Here is a 22165-nt window from a genome sequence, read left to right on the forward strand (position 1 = left end):
TGACTCTCATCATTGATGTTTCTATCTCCCATTCCCTTCTTCTTTCCAGTAAAGACATATTAAAAAATAAAATGAAATAAAATAATAAAATAAAATAATGTAGGGGCAGTGAGAGTCCTCCTGCAAGCAATGGAGTGTGCCTGGAAATGGTGCAGGGCTGCCCTACTCAGAGGTCTGTGCCCACAGGAGGAAGCAACAGGAAAAAGGATCTGACATAGGTAAGAACCTGAGGCAAGAGTCATGAAACTGAAGAGAATTGGACATTCTTGTTGGCTCCATAAGTACCTATGACTTATGGCAGGAAAAGTGAAATAGGACACTGATATCGAGAAATGCTGATAAATAACTTTAAAAGAGAGGATGGTTCCAGGTGACAGAAAATGAGAATTGAAATTTTTACTGGATGAGCATGCAAACATGCAAAACATCTGAAAAAGTCTTTAATGTTGAAACTGGCTATGGGGTCTTAGATGATCAAATAGTCATTTTCTGAACCACTTGTGAATTGACTTTGAAGAGTCTCTTGGTGGAGGCTAGTAAAAGATATAGGAAAAGATGAGAATGGAAAATACTTCCATCTGGACTTTGTCCTGGTCACCTACATGTTGCCTGCTCACTTACAAACTGCTTATGGAGGAGTTCAGGAAAAGCCCCTCCAGCACCTAGATCATGAAACTTTGTTGCAAAGCCCAGGTCAAGGGCATCTTTCTGATCAAATTAAAAAGTGGTCCTGGGGCAGCACAACATCTTCACTTATGTCTCAATCTACTAAGGAAGCCTATCTACTCATGATCTCTCTCTATATCAACAACCAGTTACTAACTGGCTGGAGGAACTCAACCTGCGCTTGTGTCCTGGTGTCTCCTTAGGTCTGCTGTGCTGTTACCTGTATAGGCTTGGGTTTTTCCATTTCTGCACAGTCAAGTCCACCTCCAATACCAGCAAGCTGGACATGTTTGTTCAGCTCACCAATGATGACATTCAGAAACATGGGGAAGTCTACAACCACATCCACAGAGGCAAGTGAACTATGAACAACCTGAGACTGTACCTGGAGAGCACTGGAGGCAAGGAAGTGACCAGCAAGTTGCTTGATGAGATCCATTGGACCACTGTGCAGTTGCTGAGGGCCGTGGTCCTGGGGATTAACAGTGAAAAGCACTGATTCAAGCACTAAGACTATGGCATCATCATAGATGATAGATGAAACCCTGGTTGATGGATTTTAACGTATCCCCATCTCTCACCTCCAGCACCACCAATGATTAAATCCTTAAGTATAACTTGATTCCAGGCTATAAATGGAACACGTTTCCCAGAAGGAAGTTCCTGGCAATTATGAAATTCTGTACGATGAAGAGCTGTCAATGACGGGGCTGTCAAAGAGCTGAGAAGTCATTTGGGCCAGTCACCAAGATCCAAAGGGGGCCAGTGGAGAAGCTTGGGGATAACTGTCCTCACAGCTTGGAAATGACTACCAGTAAGAGCAAGATTCCAACCTGGACCCTACCAGAACCACTCATTGCACCCAGGCCCTCACTGAAGGCCTATTTTGAAAATATTTTTTCTATAGTTTTTTTCCTTTCCTAAGCCCTGTAAATAAATAAAGGCATTTCTTCTCTTCAGAAGGTTGAGAAAAAAGAAAGAGAAAACGACATAGTTATCAATTGTCACATTACTAATAAGCAGTAGTATGGTGACTTCATGCATCTGCATCTTAATCACTGCAATTCTCACATCATCTTGATATGATGCTTTATTATATAATTTGTTATACTGAATTATACCTATTTGTTTCCATGTCTTTCTCCTCCAGTCAAAGCCCCAGGATTTTTTCATCTCTATCCCTTTACCTGGCCAAGTAACTGGCAACAAGTAGAATTTCACTAATTTTTCACTGAATGGAAAGCAGAACCACATGAAATTGGACTGCATCCAGAATCCTCCTAGACATCAGGGCCACTATTCATGGTATCATCAATGATATGGCGATTTCTTTTTTTCATTTAATTGCCGTTTCAGCACAGTTGACACAATTGACCACTCTCTCCTTGAAACATTTTCTTTTCTTGACTTTCATGACATTGCAGTGCTGGATGAAAAGGGGCCACATACTAAACCTAAAAAGGCTCACCACTGAAAAGCTCAGGGGTGGCAAACTCAGAGACCTAAAATAACCACAAAGGATGGTCTGAAATTAAAACTTTTAAAATATAAGCTGTTTATTGTTGGTAGCCATGTCCTGAAGCAGTATTTTTCCCTAACAAAGGTTAATTTTCACCTTAACTAACTAAGCCTGTTGGTTGTCTTTTGCACCTAAGATAACATACCTAATTAACACGTGCCTTTGCAAAACAAAGTAATTTCCCCGTTTTCTAGGCCCTCAATGCACCAGAGCAGAGGCCACAAATCTCATTATTATTGTTATCTTGTTAACTTGACTGTTAACTCTCTTGTACCCATCTATGTAAGAAAAGTATGTGTCTATTATTTTACTTTTTATCCAGCCCCAGAGGTCCCCCCACCCTGGCTTTGCTTTCTCCCACCTCACTAATTTATCACCAATGAATTTTGCGTGACTCACTTTTGTCTTCTCCTTTGATTGCAATTTATAAAGCAAGGTGCAAAACTGCCATTCTCTGGAACATTATTTCAATCTGTTGAGATTTGGCTCCCTGACATGTGTCGACAGTTTGGCTAAAGTAAACTAACAAAAAAATTCTTCACAGGTTTGAATGCTTCTTATGTTGCAGAACTGGAGATGTTCACCTTACGGAAAGACCAAGCAGCACTCGGAGACTCGGGGTTCAGGAGATTTATTTTATGCTGGTGGGCCCAGAGGAGACCAACTCCAAAGTCTGAGCCCAGAGCACAATCAGGCAAGGAGTTATATATGGTATATGCTTCCGCCTACGTAGCAGCTATACTTTGCTTAGGGAGGGGAAAAGCCCTTTCTGGTTTGGCATGTGTGGGAACATAGCAGGATGGCGATAGAGAAAGCCCCGAGGAGACAACTGTTGGCCATTTTAGACCTAGTTTTCCCTTATCATTCCCCCCTTTGATGCCCCGGAGGCGATGAGCCTCAGAGGGCATCATTAAAGTCATCTAGCAGCCAATACTGTAGTAAAGCTAGGACCTTGGCCATGGTTAGGCGGGAGACTGAATTTTCAATGAACCTCATTAGTAGGTTGAGGAGGCAAGGACCTATTGTGATAAGGAGGGCAATGGTGATGAGTGACCCCCTCAAGGGGGAGTAACCAGGAGACCATTGCCCTTGTCTCCACCATCCCCTGGCAGTTTCTTGCTCCCTCCATTGTTTGATTCTCTCCCTGAGTTCCTTTACTTTGGTAACTACTATTCCTGACTGATTTGTGAAGTAGCAGCATTCCTCTCCTAAGAAAATGCATGATGCCAGAGTATAGTAAATAGTAAACAATACAACTCTAGCAAGTAAAGTCCAGTCAGGAGGGGCTGTCACAGCAAGTCCAAGTCCAAGGATCAGGGTGATGAATACAGCTACAACTAGAAACCAGGGGTCTTCTGTGCTCATCAGGTAGCTGTCCACCTTAGCAGGATCTTAAAGGGGTCACCTGGGTCCAGGCTGGCTCTCCAATCATCTGAGCACTCCTCCTCAGGAACATTGTGGGCTTTCTTGACTCTGAATTGATGGACCCACGGGGTGATACCTGTAACTTTAAGAGCAGCAGGGGTGGTTAAAACTACAGTATGGCTTGAGGGGTTCCTTTTTCCAGTCCTTGACCCATAATAGGTCTCTAGCCTGGAATGGATGGACTAGGGTCCTTAGAGGGATGGGGGCCCTTTCAACTGTGTACTGCTGTAGTTCTGACAGGGTAGTTCCCAGGGCCTGGAGTTGTTCTGTCAGGCTCTGGTTTTCAGGCTCTGGTTTCCCACTTGATGTAGGTCTCCCGGGATGCTTCCTAAACTTGGAGGAGACCTTCCATATACTAACTCAAAAGGGGAAAAGCCTAACTTTCCAGGGGTGCAATGAGTACATAGCAGGACCAAGGGCAGTAGATCTCCCCAGAAGAAACTGGCTTCTTGGCTGCATTTGGATAATGTTTCCTTAAGGGTACAGTTCATGCGCTCTACTTTCCCTGAGCTCCGAGGCCGATATGCCACGTGGAGTTTCCATGATATGCCGAGGGCCTTCAACAGGATCTGGATGATTTCAGCTGTGAAGGCCGGTCCATTGTCACTGTGGATACTCAGCGGTAGGCCGAACCTAGGGATGACCTCCTTGTAGGAGGGCCTTCGTGACTTCTCTGCTTCTTTCAGTCCTGGTGGGAAATGCTTCGGCCCATCCTGAGTATGTGCAAACTAAATCCAGGAGATACTTGTACCTGCAACTGGGCAGGACCACCGTAAGATCTATCTCTAGGTCCTCAAAAGGAGTATTTCCTGTTCTCTGGACTCCAGGGGAGGGCCGAGGCATGGAATGCACATTATTCCTGGCACAGGTAGCACACTGTTCCCCTACTGCTTGGCACAGTGCTGGCAGGTGGCTGATATAATACTGTTTTTTCAGAAGGGCTTCCAGGGCAGTTTTTCCAAGATGAGTGAGCTGATGGTACTCAGATACCAGGTGAATCCCAAGGGTTACCGGGACTATGATGCGGCTATCCAGTAGCTAAAACCAGCCCTGCGCTGTGAGGGTAGCCCCTTCTTCCTTGGCCCATTTAGTCTCCTCAGGGGTGTACTTAGGCTGGCGAGAGTCTTTTACTGGAGCAAGGATCGAAGTTGGGTCTGGATGGGATGGTTCCTTCTGGGCGGCTGCTTTTGCTGCCTCGTCTGCTAAGCGGTTTTCCTTCACAATGAGGTCAGTTCCTTTCTGGTGTCCTTTGCAGTGGAGAATGGCTGCTTCCCTTGGGAGCCAAACAGCTTCTAGTAATTTTAAGACTTCTGCTTTATTCTTAATAGCTTTTCCCGCTGTTGTGAGGAGGCCTCTTTCCTTGTAGATAGCCCCATGTATGTGGACCGTGGCAAATGCATAGCGGAAGTCAGTGTAGATGTTAACCCTCCTGCCCTTGCCCAGGGTTAGGGCCTGGATCAGAGCTTGCAATTCAGCCTTCTGGCTGACCTCCCAGTGGGCAAGGCCTTTGCTTCTAAGATATCTTCAGATGTGGTAACTACATACCCAGCCTTGTGGATGCCTTCTTGGAGATAGCTGCTACCATCACATAACAGTGTTAGCTCCAGGTTTTGGATGGCCTGAGCCCGCAGGTTCGGGCGACTTGCATAGACCTCATCAGTTACCTCTGCGCAGTCATGATCTGGTTTGCCTTCCTCTGTGGGGAGGAAGGTGGTCGGGTTTAACATGCGTACAGTCTCCAGGGTTGCTGGAGCCCGCCGGCAGAGTCAAACAGTCCCAAGGAAGGGGTGAGGATGAAGAAAAGACAGACACAGAAAAGATGGAATCGGGAGGACTGCAGCTCGTGACTGCTGCAGCCCCAAGTTTATTTTCCAAGCTCAATTTATACCGGCGCTGTTGTTTTTGCTGAATAGCACCCTGCCCCACATTCCTTCCCTTTGCCCTATACAAAGTAATTTCTTCAAGGCCCTATGAATGCTCTTTCAGAGTAAACATCCTGCCTCCTGCAGGAGCTCAGACCTTGGTAACTATCTTTGTCTTGGCTTCTAATGGGAACTTTTTGGGGAGGGTTGAGTCCTTGGCTTGGTATGTGGCTTAACTATCCCTTAACCCTTCAGGCCGGGGCCAACTTCCTAATAAGCCTTTCTAGAATTTATGGCCACAAGCTAAATTGGTATCTTCTTGGTGCCTCAAGGTCTGGGTCAGGGAGCAGGAAAGCACATCTGCAGCTCACCCAGGCAGCTCTTCCGTGCCTGGGGCCACAGAGGCTCCCACACGGGGTGATGCGGGGGTTCTCACAGAATAACCCCTGATATTGAGCTAGGTGGGAGTTTGAAAGGAACCGGTGCCCTTGGTTGTTCATGAGCGACACAACCAAGTGTGGTACCTTGATATTCAATTCCTGTCTGAGGGTGAGTTTGTCAGCTTCCTTGATGAGGAGGATGGTAGCTGCTAGGGTGTAGAGATGGGGGGGCCATCCAGTGGCTACTGAGTCCAGCTTCTTAGACAGGTATGCAATGGGCCTTTGCCACACACTGACAGGCTGTGTGAGTACCCCTAGAGCTATCTTGTCCTTTTCATGGATGAACAGGTTGAATGGTTTCTCAATGTCAGGCAATCCCAATGCAGGGGCTTGTCTGAGGGCTGATTTGATGCTCTGGAATGCCTCCCCTGCCTCCTCTGTCTGACACAGAGGACTCTGATTGGGACCGGCTAAGGCAGCATAAAGGGGTCTTGCTATTGCCGAGAAGCCCGGAATCCAGATCTGGCAAAACTCCGCAGCCCCTAGGAACTCTTGAAGGCTTTTTGGAATATGGCAGAGTGTTATGCTTCCAATCGAGGAGGTCAGTGGTGGAGAAGGGCTGGTAGTACATCATGGAGCGGCCAGGTTTAACTGTACCATCCCCATTGAGCCTCTCGGGTTCTCAAGATTCTCTGGCATCTGGAGGGCTCCTTGGAGTGGGCGAAGTCTTCCAGCCCATCCAGGTGTGGGAGGGCCTTCTTTTCCTTGGGGTGGAGGTGACACTGACGGTGGTGGAGTATTAACATCTGGCACCAGAGGGGCCGTAGATTCTCCTCTGGGATGGGGGGGGTGTCCCAAAGGGAGGCTCATCTTCCTGGTCTCCCACAAAAACTCGAGGGGTCTGTTTTCCTTCAGGCTGAGCAACAAAGACCTTAGCCTCTCCCTGCCTATTGGTGCAAAACCGTACCCAAGGGGGGGGTAGTCTACACTATTTCTAACCAAGAATCTATACAGGGAAACTGGTCTGGGTGGCCGGGGTTTCTGGAGACAACTTGCCAGACCCGGTGGATTGTGGGGACACCTAAGGTTACCCCTGAGGGCCAACCTACCCCGAAGGTGGTCCATTCAAGTTCACACAAAGTGCAGAGTGCTGGGATGCCATAGTCCCTGGAAAAGCCCTTCTCAAAGTTTTTCAGCATGCAGTCTAGGGTGGTGGACTTTCCCTAACATCCTCCCATGTTTCCATGTATGGTGTTGGATACAGACAAAGGGTGGGGGGTCCCCGGAGGGACCTTTCAGATGCCCATCCATCCGCTGCCTTGCAGTGACTTGGGCCGGCCTTGACTAAGGTGTACTTGTATAGTTCCCACGCCTGGTCAGCTGAAGCTGAGTCACTGTTATGTCGTTATGGCCGACTATGGCTATGGATTAGGGCCCACTCAGATCCCGTGGCTAGCACCGTGAGATCACAGACACATTCACTCTCACGGTCATTCGGAGGTTATTACCTTCCCTCCCTGATTAACCCTACCTGGGTACCACTAGAGATTCTTGGGAGGTGATCAGTCTCCCCTTCCACCCATTTGGGCAGGCCTAACTCAGTCAGGGCCCCAGGGCCTTACCGTGTCTGATGCTCTGGCCCTGGTCCTGTCCTGTCCTCCAGTCCAGTAGGGACCACCGTGCGGGGCTGAGTGGAGGCAGCTGAATCAGAGACTGACAAATCACCTTCTCCTCTGAGACTCCTTGTTGTCCGCCTCCCTGCACTCCCACCCAAACCGGTGTCTGCAAGGGGCCAGCATAGTTGGGCTTCCCGGTCAGGGAACCAAAATGTTGTGGATCCGAAGACATTCACCTTACAGAAAGATCAAGTGGCACTTGGAGGCTCGGGGTTCAGGAGGTTTGTTTTACACCGGTGGGCCCAGAGGAGTCCAACTCCAAAGTCTGAGCCCAGAACACAATCGGGTAAAGAGTTATATACCTTATATGCTTCCACCTACATGGCAGCTATACCTTGCTTAGGGCAGGGAAAAGCCCTTTCTTGTTTGGCACATGCGGGAACATAGCAGGATGGCAATAGGGGAAGTTGGGGTGAGGGGTGGGGGGCACTGTCCTCCATTTTAGACCTAGTTTTCCCTTATCACATTAACAGTCACATTCTTTCCTCTTCTCTCATTGTTTTCTCATAATTTTTGTTGACCTTTCCACCTCTACTTAATCTCTTGATGTTGAAGCACTTTAGGAGTCTGTCCTAATGGCCACTCTGTCCTAGAGCAACACAGTTCTTGAAGTAACCTCACTTAGGCCTGTGGCTTTAAATACCACCTATGCAATGTATATGTGAAAATTCTGCTACATGAGATGTTTGCGACTTTGCTGCCTATGTTGTCTTCTAGGATTTTAATGGTTTCATTAATTACATTTAAGTCTTTTATCCATATTGAGTTTATTCTTGTGTATGGTGTAAGTTGGTGGTCTAGTTTCATTTTTTTTTTTTTTGCATGTACCTCTCCTATTATCCCAACGCCATTTATTGAAGAGACTGTCTTTACTTCATTGTATACTCTTGCCTCCTTTGTCAAATATTAATTGAGTGCAATTGCTTGGGTTGGTTTCTGGGTTTTCTGTTCTGTTCCATTGATCAATATGCTTTTTCTTGTGCCAGTACCAGGCTGTTTTTATTGCAGTATAACTTGATATCTGGTATTGTGATTCCTCCAACTTTGCCTTTTTGAATTAGTGTTTTTGTTTTCTTTGGAAAAATACACAGCAGTAAAGTTGCTGAATCATATGGTAGTTTTTAACTTTTTGAGAAGCCTCCAAAAATGTGTTTCCATAGTGGCTGCACCAATTTACATTCCGCCAGTGCACAACAGTTTTCTTTTCTCCAAATCCTCTCCAGCACTTGTTATTGTCTTTCTGATAATAGTCATTCTGACAGGAATGAGGTAAGGTCTCATTATGGTTTTGATTTGTATTTCCCTAATGATTAGTGATGTTGAGCACTTGTTGACCATTAGTATGTCTCCTTTAAAAAATGTCTATTTAGATCTTTCCCACATTTTTTAATAAGATTTTTTTTTTGCTATTGTGTTATATGAATTCTTTGTATATTTTAGATATTAACCCCTTATCATGTACTTGATTTGCAAATATTTCTCCCATTTAGTAGGTTGTCTTTTTATTTCATTGATGGTTCTTTTGCTGTGAAGAAGCTTTTTAGTTTGATGGAGTCCCATTTGTTTATTTTTCTTTTTGTTGCCTTTGCTCTTGCTGTCAAATCATTGTGAATGTTCTTAATACCACAGAATTTTACACTTAAAAATATTTAGCTATGGCCACTGTGGCTCAGTTGGTTGCGGGTCATCTCATGTACCCAGAGGTCACCAGTTCAATTCCTGGTTAAGGCATATGCCTGGATTGAGGGATTGATCCCCAGTGAGGGTGGGTGGTGGTGGTGGCCTATAGGAGGTAGCCTATTGATGTTTCTCTTTTTCATTGATGTTTCTCTCTCTCTCTCTCCCTCTCCCTTCTTCTTTCTCTCTAAAATCAATAAAAACATTTTACAAAATAGTTAAAATTGTAAATTTTATGTTACCACAATTTAAAAAACCGCAAAACCAAGATCAATCTTGTGTTCTTCTGTTGGCCAGCTTACCATTTTCAAATCTTAACTATCCTTTCTGATATTTGTTTTTTGCCAATTTCTTTGCCTCTGTCTTGAACTCTGCATACTCACCTCAACCATGTATGTGCCAGAATCATGCTCAAGCCCATAACTCCCTGACCAGTCAGGCTCCCACCTTCTTCATTTGACTTTACCTAGCACCCTGGAATGTTCTCTTCCCTGAATCTTGCACTCTTCATTTATGTCCCTGTCACTATGGTTATGATTAGGGGATTATATATCATGCTCTACTCTCTCTTTCTGCGTTAGATTACTTCCTGTAGGGGTTCAACTTTGCTGCCCTGTTCAACTGTCAACATTGAAGGCTGAGAGAACAGATGCAATGTGCAACACACTTCCTCTGCCTTATTACTGTTCCCTGTTCCCAAGACAATATATCACATCTGTGAAGTTAGGCTGAAGACTCTACTTGAAATCACATTCTTCTCAATAGATTCAGACTTTTATGGAGAAATTGCACCTAAAATTTAGGAGGAAGTTCTATATTTACCATATTCTTCATCTATATCATATGGTATTAAAATAATCTGAACTCATTTATAATGTAAGATATTACATGACCTATATTGGTTGGAAAAACTACATCCCCATACTGGTGACACATCTTTATTGTAGGTACAGAAATTGTTGGATCTAAATGTTCTGTTCTCTCTCTTCTTAGACCATTGAGTCTCAAAAACAACTAGTAGTTATGAAACATATTAAGCCATAATATGATTCATTGTTACTAAAAGAACAATAGGTTGTTATCTTTTCAGTTAGAGAAAGCATTCCTTTCAGAGCAAAATCTTTGATAATGAAAGTATTTTTGGCTTGATAAAGTATCCCATACATCTTGACATCTCAAATATTTGTTTCGAGTGATGGTGATTTCTCTAGAAGTAAAAAAGCTTAGTGTCATTTGGATATGCCATTAGTTCTCAAAAAAATATTCAGGGAAGCAACCCTTTCATATTCATTCATTTATGCATTCACACGCACATTCCACAAATGCTATTGACTGTCTACCATCTGTCCAGTACTGTTCTGGAAACTATAGTTACAGTGGCAAACACATGGAGTGAGCTTGAGGTTCTCTTTTCTTTCCTTTCTGTTCTTAGAGTTTATATTTTGTTTTCATATGAAATATTCTTGACCCCAGGTCCTCCTAAAACTTAAAATTTCTAGACATTGTTTGAGGATGGCCAAAGTGGCCAGACACAGTGGAAACCTTCCTCCTAATCTCAGTCTAAACAGTCCTCTACCTCTTTCTTAGGCCATTTCTTTGCCTTCTGACAGTTTCGCACCCCGAACATCCACCCCAAACAACGTCCATAGGTAAAGTCTTGTGAAAAAAAGAAATCTCCTTATTTAAACAAGTTTAATGTAACTTGTCTGCCCCAAATAGAATTGACTGCTCTTCTTTTCTCTTTCTGAAACTCTATCAGGAAACCTAAGTAATCACTAAAGTTCTGAAATTTGAATATCCATAATCTTTTAATTTTGGCTTATGTGAATCATCAGACATTAAGGAAGTTAGCTTTACAATCTTCCTTGCAGAAAAAAAATCAATTTTGGGAGAAGGCGGCTCAGCTATACTAATTAGGAATTGAATAAAGGAATTTTGGCAAGAGGATAATTTATTATCACATTAGAATTTATTGGAGGCAAAAATGGGACCATTGTTTAGAAACTACAACATAAACTGTATTTTCGCTGTTTATAAATTCAGTGAAACTATGTAAAAAAGACAATCCCTGCTGGAATTAAGATGCTAAAGTAGCAGGATGATTTCAGGATCTACTGAATTCATCCCCCTTGATTTAAAAAAAAAAAAAAATTATGAAATTTTAGTCACCCTTACTATAGGAATGGTAATTAGTCAAGGAGTAACTAAAATTTACCCAAGCCCAAAGAGGTTGCCTCTTTGGATAACTAAAAAAGTAGAAATTTCCTTTTGAAGCTGTGAGTTGTGAAAGAAAATTTCTAAATTACCATATATTTGTAAAAACTTCTTGCCTTCTCCTTAGAAAAAGACTGGAACTTAATTGACAATGTGAATTTTTTGAAAAAATTCAGAAGACAACAACAACACAAGCACTGAGTACTGAAGAATAGGCATATCAATTCTACCCTAGAACTGAAAACACTGGACACAAACATTTCCTGCTATAACAAATTACCACAAATTTAGTGGCTTAAAATAGCACACATTTATTCTCTCACAGTTCTGGAGCTCTAAAGCCCAAAATGAGCCTTATAGGGCTAAAAAGAAGGTGTCCCCGGTGCTGGTTCTTCCTGGATATGCCAGAGACAATTCATTCCTTGCCTCTTCAAGATTTTACAGGCTCCTCAGATTCCTTGGCTCATAACTATTTCCTCCCATCATTCCAATCTTGTACTTCCCTCATCACGTCTTCTACTGCTTTCTCTTATAAGGACCCTAGTTATTCCATTGAACCTACTTAGTTAATCCAGGGTCATCTCTTCATCTCAAAATCTTTCCCTTAATCACATTTATGAAGTCCCCTTTTACCATTAAAGGTAATGTTCACAGGTTCCAGAAATTAAGATATGGACAACTTTGGGGCACAATTATTCAGCCCACCACACTGGGCAACCTCAGGTCAGTTATTTAACTTTTGCAAACTTCTCAAATTAAGAAAAAGTTAAATAAAGAAGATATTTTGTAAACTCTAGAAGGATGATACCCATGTTAATAGTTAATGCAATCTCTATCTCTATGGATATGTGAATATCTCACCCCAATCAGAAGAGTCTGCATCATTTATTTTTTATCTTTATTGAGGTATAATTGACAATTAAATTGTACATATTTAAAGTGTACAACATAATTGTTTGTCATACACATACTTTGTGAAGTGATTACCAAAATCAGGTTAATTAGCACACCTGTCATCTCATATACTACTCTGTGTGTGTGTCTCTGTGTGTGAATGCTTAAGATGTACTTTCTTAGCAAAGTTCAAGTACACAACACAGTATTATTAACTATAGTCACCATGCTATAAATTATATTCCCAGAGCTTTTTCATCTTATAGCTGAAGGCTTGTACTTTTGGCTAGAATTTCTCCATCTCCCTAACTCTTCAGCTCCTGGTAATCACCATTCTACTATTTGTTTCTATTAGTTCTTTTTGTTGTTGTTAGATTCCACATATACGTGAGATAATACAATACTATTTGTCTTTGTCTGGCTAATTTCATTTATCATAATATCCTCTAGATTGATTCATGTTGTTGCAAATAACAGGCATTGATTGTACAGCAATTCCTTCTTAGCTGGAGATTCTCCTGAAACTCTCATAGCAGTTATTACTAAGGAAGCAGGTGAAAGGTCTCTGCATAATCTTAAAAATAGGACAGGCTAACATCTCACTGCCCATAATGTCGGAACAAGCTACACAGGAAATGGGACTCAATAAACACTTGTAGTTGAATGGAACTGCACACCACTTGCATTCATATCATCTCCTGCTTCTCTGCAACCAAGCCCTGCCTCATGGAGGTATCAGGGGTGAGTAAGAAATCACTGAGATTATAAAAAGTAGTTGGAGCAGAAAAAAATATCCTTTGGCTTCTACTTAAACTACAACACATTCAGATAGTCCAAAAGAATTTTTGTTCTCACTTTTGCAATATGTCAACAGTTCTAAAATCAGCAGCAGTTCATCTGTTATAGGAAGCCTGGAGACCCCAGAAAATGTGTTATCACCTGAGTCAGAGGGAGAGAGCTGTCCCTGCCTCCATTCTTGTCATGATTGTATAAATGAATTTAAACAAGACACCCTGATTGTCATAAAGCCAATTTATTAAAGCAATTAAAGCAAACAAATTTATTAAAGAAGCAAAGCAAGTAAATCTATTATCTGGCATATGAAGTGCAAATGGGCTTTCAGCTACTCTGAAGGGTGAGTGGGGTGAGGAGTTTCTGCCTTACATACCCTCCTGTCTAGATTTTTAAAAATTTCTTCTGCTAGATATCTTGGTACAGATTAACTCTTTGTTATGGCTTTTCCACAATTTATAAGAAGCACATGGCAAGTAAATCCTGAGATTGTTGGTTTCTGTGTTTAAACAGTGGGATGAGACTGCACTCTTCCTTCCCCCCCTCCCTCCTCTCTGCTGTCTATTTTCTAGCTGCATTAAGATTTCTTCTTCTTTCCCCCTCCTCTCTGCATTCTTTTGTGAGAAGGAGAGGTTTTAACCCTTTGTTCTCAAGATAAGGTCTTGCTACAAGCAGCCTACAAAGATTTTTGGCTTTAATTTTCCTCTCTGTTTCCCTATTCCACTTGCCCTGAAATTTTCCTAGCTTTTCATTGTCCTATAACAGATACAATTTGGAAATATGATGGTGGATGTAGCACAAAGGGTCACGTAGGTAAGAGAGTGAGTGTTGAAAATGGTATGTGGGTTGGAGAAGGAATTAAAGGAAAATGAGGTACAGATCAACTATGCATCTGATATTTGCTAATTTATGCTATAGCTGTGAAATAAAGAAAAAAATGTAATAGCAATTAAGTGATAATTTCAGGATGAAAAACTTACTAGTATGATAATTATTTATTTTAAGCATTGGTTTTTTATAGACTATCATGCTCATTAACAATTTTTAAAACTGACAAGATTCAGGTACAATCTGAAGCTGATAATTAATTAGTACTATATATTACAATATAACTAAAAAGAAATCTGATTTTGGCTATAGAAATGTAATTATACACAAAAGTTGTAACTTCTTTTGTTACAACAAAAGAAGGAGGTTGACTGATGATGTTTGAAATGTTTCCAATATTTTAAAAATTTGCTATGTGTTGTAACATGACAAATTTGAGGATATTTAAAAGTAAATATTTAAAAAGTTTTTAAAGTATAAGTCTAGAAATTTTAAAGCTGCTTCATAAAAATTTTATTAAAATCTATGGAATGCTAATGTAAAGTATTCCAGACAATGACCAGTGAACAGAAATTATTAAGATGAACCTCAAGGGCTTCTGATCAAGATGGAGGCATAGTAAGTGCAGTACTCACCTCCTCCCACAACCATATTAAAATTACAGCTAAACTTCAAAACCACCATAATTAAAAACCACCTAAAATATGGCTGAATAGGAGTCCTACAACTAGGGAATTAAAGAAGAAGCCACATCGAGACTGGTAAGAGGTGCACAGGTGTGGAACAGGCTGGTCTTACACCCGCATGTGGCAGTTTTTAATTGGGAAGGATATTTTGGGTGCAGAGGTCTCCCCTGAGGAGCAAGGGGTTCCAGCCCCACACCAGACCCTACATCCCAGTGTGCCAGTGCTGGTAAGAGAAGTCCTCATATCTTTGGGCTGTAAAAAACAGTGGGGATTTTGGCTGAGAAAGACAGAGGCTGCTGGAGTCCCAGGCAGTTCCTCTGAAAGAGCCCTCACATGCACTTACTTAAACTCACTTGCTCTGAGCTCCAGCACTGGGGTAACAGTTTGAAAGGAACCAAGGACATGTGAGGAGGAGCTAAATTGCCTGGCATCAGGGTAAGAGCTGGGGGTGGGGAGGATGGGCAGCTTCTTCCCAAATGGAAGTGCTGGCAAAGGCCATTGTTCCTTTGCTGAGCTCTCCCTGCCACAGAGCTGACCGGCAAGTGCCATATATGAGTCTCCATCTACCTGGCTAAAACTGTTTGCCCTGACCTGGCGTTTCCCTGAGATCCAGCCCAACCCAATTTGCAGGCCTATCCAAGCTGTTTCCAGTGACTTTTCCTTATGAATAGCCTGATGTGGCTCATGCTTCAGACTTTCATAAAATTTCTCAAACAAGCAGCAGCTGGCCTCATCATACCCCATACCGCTTGATGAGTGGCCCCAGACCTGGCACTAGGAGCAGCCCACCTTGGTTCACAGCTTGGCCTCTCCTGGGCACCTCTAAGAGCAAGACAAGTAGCACTCATCTGCAGATTGCTTTGTAGCTTGTGCCAGGTGGCTCCAGGTAGGGCACAGGCAGTAGCAGACTTTGACCCTTCCATGAGGCCCAAGAGGCAGTGCACCTGGTGGTCAGCTTCAGACTATGCCAGATTACAACCCTACTACCTCCATGAGTGACAAACTCAAGGGACAGACTTAGTGAGTAGCAAAGCCCCATTGAAGTAAGTCCTGATCCATAGGGTCAGCTTCTGCACAGCAGTGATTCTGCTATAGTCACAGCTGGTCCTCACAGCTGATTAGCAATGGAAGTCAATCCCTCCCAGTGATGCCAATAACAATCAAGGCTCAACTACAAGAAGACAGTGCACAAAGCCCACAAAGGGGCACACCTGGAGCACCCAGCTCAGGTGACTGGGGAGGCTGCACCACTAGGCCCTACAGAACACTTACTACATAAGGTCACTCTAAAAATTCCAGGAGACATAGCAGATCTACCTAATACATAGAAACAACATAGGGGAACAGCCAAAATGCAGAGAAAAAGAAATATGTTGCAATTAAAAGAACATAAGAAATCTCCAGGAAATGAACTAAATGAAACTGAAGCAAGCAAACTACCAGATACAGAGTTCAAAACAATGGTTATAAGGATGCTCAAGAAACTTAGTGAGAACTTCAAGGAACTTAGTGAGAACATCAACAACATTAAAAAGGACCAGTTGGAAATAAAGGTTACACTAACTAAAATGAAGAATAATTTACAGGGAATCAACAGTAGAGTAGAGGACGCTGAGAATCAAATCAGTGATTTGGAATATGAGGAAGCAAAAAACACCCAATCAGAACAGCAAAATGAAAAAAGAATCCAAAAATATGAAGACAGTGTAAGGAGTCTCTGGGAAAACTTCAAGCTTACCAACATTTGCATCATTGGGGTTACAGAAGGAGAAGAGAGGGAGCAAGAAATTGAAAACTTATTTGAAAAAATAATGACACTAAACTTCCCCTACCTGGTGAAATCCAGGAAACACAGAGAGTCCCAAACAAGAGGAACCCAAAGAGACCTACACCAAGACACATCACAATTAAAATGCCAAAGGTTAAAGACAAAGAGAGAATCTTAAAAGCAGCAAGAGAAAAGCAGTTAGTTACCTATAAGGGGGCACCCATATGACTGTCAGCTGATTTCTCAACAGAAATGTTGCAGGCCAGAAGGGAGTGGCAAGAAATATTCAAATTGATGAAAGGCAAGGACCTACAATCAAGATTACTCTATCCAGCAAAGCTATCAGTTAGAATTGAGGGTCAGATAAAGAGCTTCACAGACAAGATAAAGCTAAAGGAGTTCATCATCACCAAACCAATATTACATGAAATGTTAGTCTTCTTTATGAAGAAAAAAAGAGATGAAAAATATGAATAAAATGACAATAAATACATTTCTACCAAAAATTGAATTTAAAAATTAATATAAACTAACAAGCAGGACAGAAACAGCCACATAGACACAGAACATTTTGCTAGATGGGAGAGGTGTTGGTGGGATGGCTAAAAAAAGTGAAGGGATTTAGAAGTACAAATTACTAGTTATAGTGAGAATATAGTCAACAATATTCTAATAACTACACATAGTGTCAGATGGGTATGAGATTTTTCATGATGATCACTTCATAAGTTTTATAATTTTTAATCACTGGGGTGTACAACTAAAACTAATATAATATTGTATGTCAACTGTAATTGAAAAATTAAAAAAATGATTAAAAGAAAGGATGAACCTGGTTCTACTTTGTGTTAAAGCCCTCAGATTCAAAAGCCCATAGATTCAAATAGAGGTATCTGTAAAAATCTCCCAGCGAGTTATAAAATCTCAACATTGTTTTATTGGGTAAAAGGCAACTAGCTGTTCAACCAATCTAAAGTTTTTTATTGTTGGCAGCATTATAGATGTTCTTCAGTTCCCTCCACCCTTTCCCCCCTCCTACTAGCCCCTGCCCCACTCCAAGCCTTCACCACGCTATTGCACTATTGTTTGTGTCTATTGGCTATGGATATATGTATGTAATTTCTTTGATTAATCTCTTCCAATCTAAATATGAGCACAGTATTCCAGTAATAGAAATGCAGAAATTTGTGCCTTTTTTAATGCTGTATAGTTGGATATAGCTTGGAGGATTTCAGAGGAGGATGGGTGTTTCTTAGGACACTTGATAGCAGGTGAGCATTACCTTGAATGAATCCATAGTCGGAAACAAGGAAGTTGATGAAATTCTGGGGGGTTGATTTATTTAAACCAAAAGGGAAACTAATGAACACCAAAATTAAGTTATTAACTTACAATGAGAGCAATAACTGACAGGATAATTGGGTACCTGCCCTTTACTCAGGGTACTCCATCCTGGAATCTGCTCAGAAGTGTCCAGCAGAGGCTAAGCACAGAGGTGGAATAAAAGAGTGAGATGTTGACCAGTGAGGAACGCTCTTTGCAACTCTGGGGACATAAGTATCTAAATATTGTCTCTTCTTTAACCTGGTCTCTCAGGTAGTTGAAGTGCCTGTCTAGTCTCCTTAATATATGTATATTGCATTTCTACTAAACTTATCTGGCTGATGAAACATATATGGTTAAAATATTTTGAGGTTGGGTGTCTCCTGGAGGCGCTTCCCACAGCATGAAGTGCGGACCCCGACTCGCCTCCCCCAGCCGGCCCGCCAGCGTCGCTGCAGTCCCCCTCACGCCCGGCGGCAGAGAGAGGTGGGTAGCCAGGGCGGCGGCCCGGGGGCGGCGTGCCGATGAGCCCGCGGGGGCAGGCATGGGTCTATAGAGCTGCGGCTCTGTCCAGGTTCGTTGTCCCACTCATGCGCTAGGCCGCCGCCTGCTCCTGCGGGGTCTTCTGTAAGGGGCTGACTCATGGGCTGCTCATCTTCGACCTGGCCTGGCTGCTGCTATCACCTTCCCTGCCTCTACATAGTGGCTTCCATGATGCTCAGCGTCTGCCTGCAGGTTCATATTGAGCTCTATTGAAGACCTTCCACCGTCCTGGGCATCACCGCATCAGAGAACACAGCATCAAAGAGGAACATTGGGCACCTCCTTGCAAAAGTGCAGCTGTTCTGTAGCCGTTTAACACAGGAGAGCCCTCGCCCATCAGGTGCACCTTCCTGGGTGAATAAGTGGAAATTCACAAAACGAGACGTTTATCATTGGAAATGAAGAGTGATCTGACTCCAACCCCTACTTCACGATGACAGCAAAGTGCTTCGATATTTAAAAGAATCAATACGAAGAAATTCCTCTTCCACAGTGGCTCAGAGCAAGACTGTGGATCTGTTCCTTGCTCCTGCAGAAGAGCGTTTTGCTGGGGTATCCTGCGGTGTCCAGGAGGCCCTTATGAGGGACTGGCTGTGAGGAGGCCTAGGGCCACCAACAGCACAAAGGACGGTGCCGCACAGGAGAGACTTCCGGGTCAGGAATATTTTAGGATGAACCACCTGCTTTTCTTCAGGCTAGAGGCGCTGAGTTGGAACCATATTGCTTGAATTCTGTTCTGTCTACACTGTTACACACACATCCTGAAGTATTCCTGAACAATGAGACAGTGTTTCCCCTGGCCATGATTTCAGAGCAAACAACAGAATACAGGGCAATGCTTCTAAGTGTGAAAGTACCTCACATGATCTGCAGATAACACTGGGATATCTGGCTGTGCAAGGTTTTGAAGTAGCAAAGCCATTCTGCCATAGTTAAGGTACAAACTGAACAATAAAAACAGTGAGATTAATTTTACAAGTTGTCTTAGCGCGGTTTCTTTCCATGAAGTCTGATACAAATAGTGCAGCCACGAAGTTCCTGCTCTGGTTTCTATATCCAGACAGGTTTCAAGTGGAATTTAAACTCATGGAAAGCTGGTTGATGCAGAAGGAAATTTTTGAGCATGTTTTAAATTGTACTTGAAACACCTGCAGGATTGGTGACCATTTCCAGGAGAACATGAATATATCCTATATAAATATCAGATCAGACCATAAAGATTTAACATAAAGTTCTCTACATACCTTCAATGCGCATTCTGAAGAGTTATGTCCCTTATGCTCTCTCTCCAGGTTGTCTGATAGCTAATGGAAGTGGGTATTTGTAAACATCAGCCCCCTATACGTACCATTTCTGAATTTTGTAGAATAATTTTGGTCTGCAGCAAAATTTGATTTCTTTTCTCATCTCCCTTTCCTTCACTTGAAATGCAATTTTAATGGAGGCCTTATGATGAAAATTGAAATATTAAACTTACCTTTAGAATAACCCTTTCTCAAACTGGGAGCCCTAGCAATGTTATCTGAAGCAAAAGTGAGTGTGCAACTCAGTCATAGAGAGGCACCTCAAGTATTTCCTCTACAGAAAAATTCCAGTTTCTAGGAGTTGAGGTATGTCTTACACTAAGGTTTTTCTGGGATAACTCCTTTTTTGTTGTTTGTTGATAACTTTGCTAAAGGTCACTTAAAAGTGTAAGCTTTTTTATCCACTCATCTACTGATGGGCACTTGGGTTGTTTCCAGGTCTTAGCTATTGTAAACTGTGCTGCTATGAACATAGGGGTGCATATATTCTTTCTGATTAGTGTTTCAGGATTCTTAGAATATATGAGACATATACACCATGGAATACTATGCAGCTGTAAAGAAGAAGGATCTCGTACCCTTTGGGACAGTATGGATGGACTTGGAGAGTATTATGCTAAGTGAAATAAGCCAGGCAGAGAAAGACAAACATCACATGATCTCACTTATATGTGGAATCTAAAAACTTAAAACTGATGAACAGAATAGATTCAATGACATGGAAGCATAGATCAGCTGACGAATGTCAGAGGGATGGAGGAGGGCGGATGCGTGGAGGAGGAGAGAGTAACCAAAGAATTTATATGCATATATGCACAACCCAAGGACACGGACAATGGTGGGGATAGGGACTGGTGAGGGCAGTGGGGTGGGGTGTAGTGGGTCACTGGGGAGAAAAAGGGACATCTGTAATATTTTAAACAAAAATAAAATTAAAAAAAAAAAGTATAAGCTTTTAAGGAGTCTCAAAGTAAGACAACCATTTTCCGGATTATGGTTTGCACATATCAGTTTATATTGTGTGCTTGATTACTATGCTGTGCACTGTTTAGTGTTTTGAGAAAATGAAAAATAAAATCTGTTCTTAGGATAATAAATGTCTCACTTTATGTGTGCAAAAATAATAAAAAATACTTTGAGGTTGACGGGTCTAATTAACATTTTGCCAGTTTTTCATGGTTTTCATTTTAGAGGGTCATATTTTCTAAACTTACCCCTAAATTTTTAGATGTTTTCTTGTGCTACTCTACAGACTGGCTATGTATCTTAGTATTCAACTGGAAATCTCATCTTATGGTTTAGCTGCTACATCGATGGCACATGATATATCTAAAAGACAAATATAACTATGTAACTTCCCAGGTGAAAAACCCTTCAGTGTTTCCCACTGCCCAGATGCTAAAGCCCAAACTTCTTAAGGTGCAGACCAAACACCTCATGAGCTAACCCCTACCTTTCTCTCCAGCCATATCTTTAACTGTGGCCCCAACCTCTCCTTTTTCATGCTAAGACCATGTGAAACATTTTTGAGGTTCCTCTAACATATCATATGATTTCATACCAATCCTCTCAGCCCACACATGCATCCTTCTGCCTGAAATGGCCTTAGTTTCCCCTGCTCTCTTGGAAATACTTTTTTTTGAAGTCTTTTTCAGTGTCCTCAGGTTTTGGAATCAATCACTCCTTCGTTGTCCTGTCTGAATATTTTTATCACAGCATCTCCAACATTGAATTTTCTGTATTTATTCACATATCTGTCTAGACATTAAAATGTTTTTTATCTCTTGTGCCTGGCACAGTCACTGGCACATAGCAAATACTCAATTAATGTTTGTTGAAAACAAGAATAAAAGCCCCAAATTTATGAATTTTCAGTCTACAGTACTGAAAAGAGAAAGGGGGGAAGGGAAGAAAGAGGGGGGCTACATGTTAATCTTTGAAGGATGAAGCTAGGGACTGCTCAGATATTGGAACATTCCCATGACTGGAGAAAGGACTGTGATGATGGGAGAGAATTTTCTGAAGCAGATTAAAATGCTTTGATAATCCTGCCATATTTCGTCCCTCAAATTATGTTATAATGTTTGTATAGATTTATCCACATTTGTAAATTTCTGTGTTTACTATTCCTTTTTTTATCTCATTTCTTCCCTCAGGAATAATTTTACAACTTTCTGAAGTATATCCTCAGGACAATGCTCACATTCTTGAGGCACAGTTTAGCTAGATAAATTATTCTACTTTGACATTATTGTCAGCATCAGAAGGATATATTTTTCACACTATAGAATTGATATAACAAAAGTAACCATTTTAAAGTGAATAATTCAGTGGCCTCACTTGTACTTTAGAATAATGTCTCTGTCCTATTCTACGTATTCTCTGTTTCAGAAACTCCAACTTATATTAGATTTTTTTATTCTACCCTCTTGACTCTTATTTTACATTTATATTTTTCTGTCACTTTGTACTATACTGTATATAATTTCTTCAGTTCTACCTTTAACTTTAATAAATTTCTTTTCAGCTGTGACTATTCTGCTATTTAACTCATATACTAAATTGATATATTTTTTTTTTGTGATGAGAGTTTTTAAGATCTATTCTC

General features: G+C 41.8%; 2 pseudogenes; both read left to right on the plus strand.

Moving 5' to 3' along the window:
- The first annotated feature begins 294 nt into the window (after positions 1-294).
- LOC107525177 (polyglutamylase complex subunit TTLL1 pseudogene) lies at positions 295-1474 on the plus strand (annotated as a pseudogene).
- Positions 1475-7259: 5785 nt separating this feature from the next.
- Positions 7260-19222, plus strand: LOC107525176 (protein FAM220A-like; annotated as a pseudogene).
- Positions 19223-22165: the final 2943 nt, after the last annotated feature.

Source organism: Miniopterus natalensis, chromosome 2 (assembly GCF_054644295.1).
Source record: "Miniopterus natalensis isolate mMinNat1 chromosome 2, mMinNat1.hap1, whole genome shotgun sequence".
NCBI lineage: Eukaryota > Metazoa > Chordata > Mammalia > Chiroptera > Miniopteridae > Miniopterus > Miniopterus natalensis.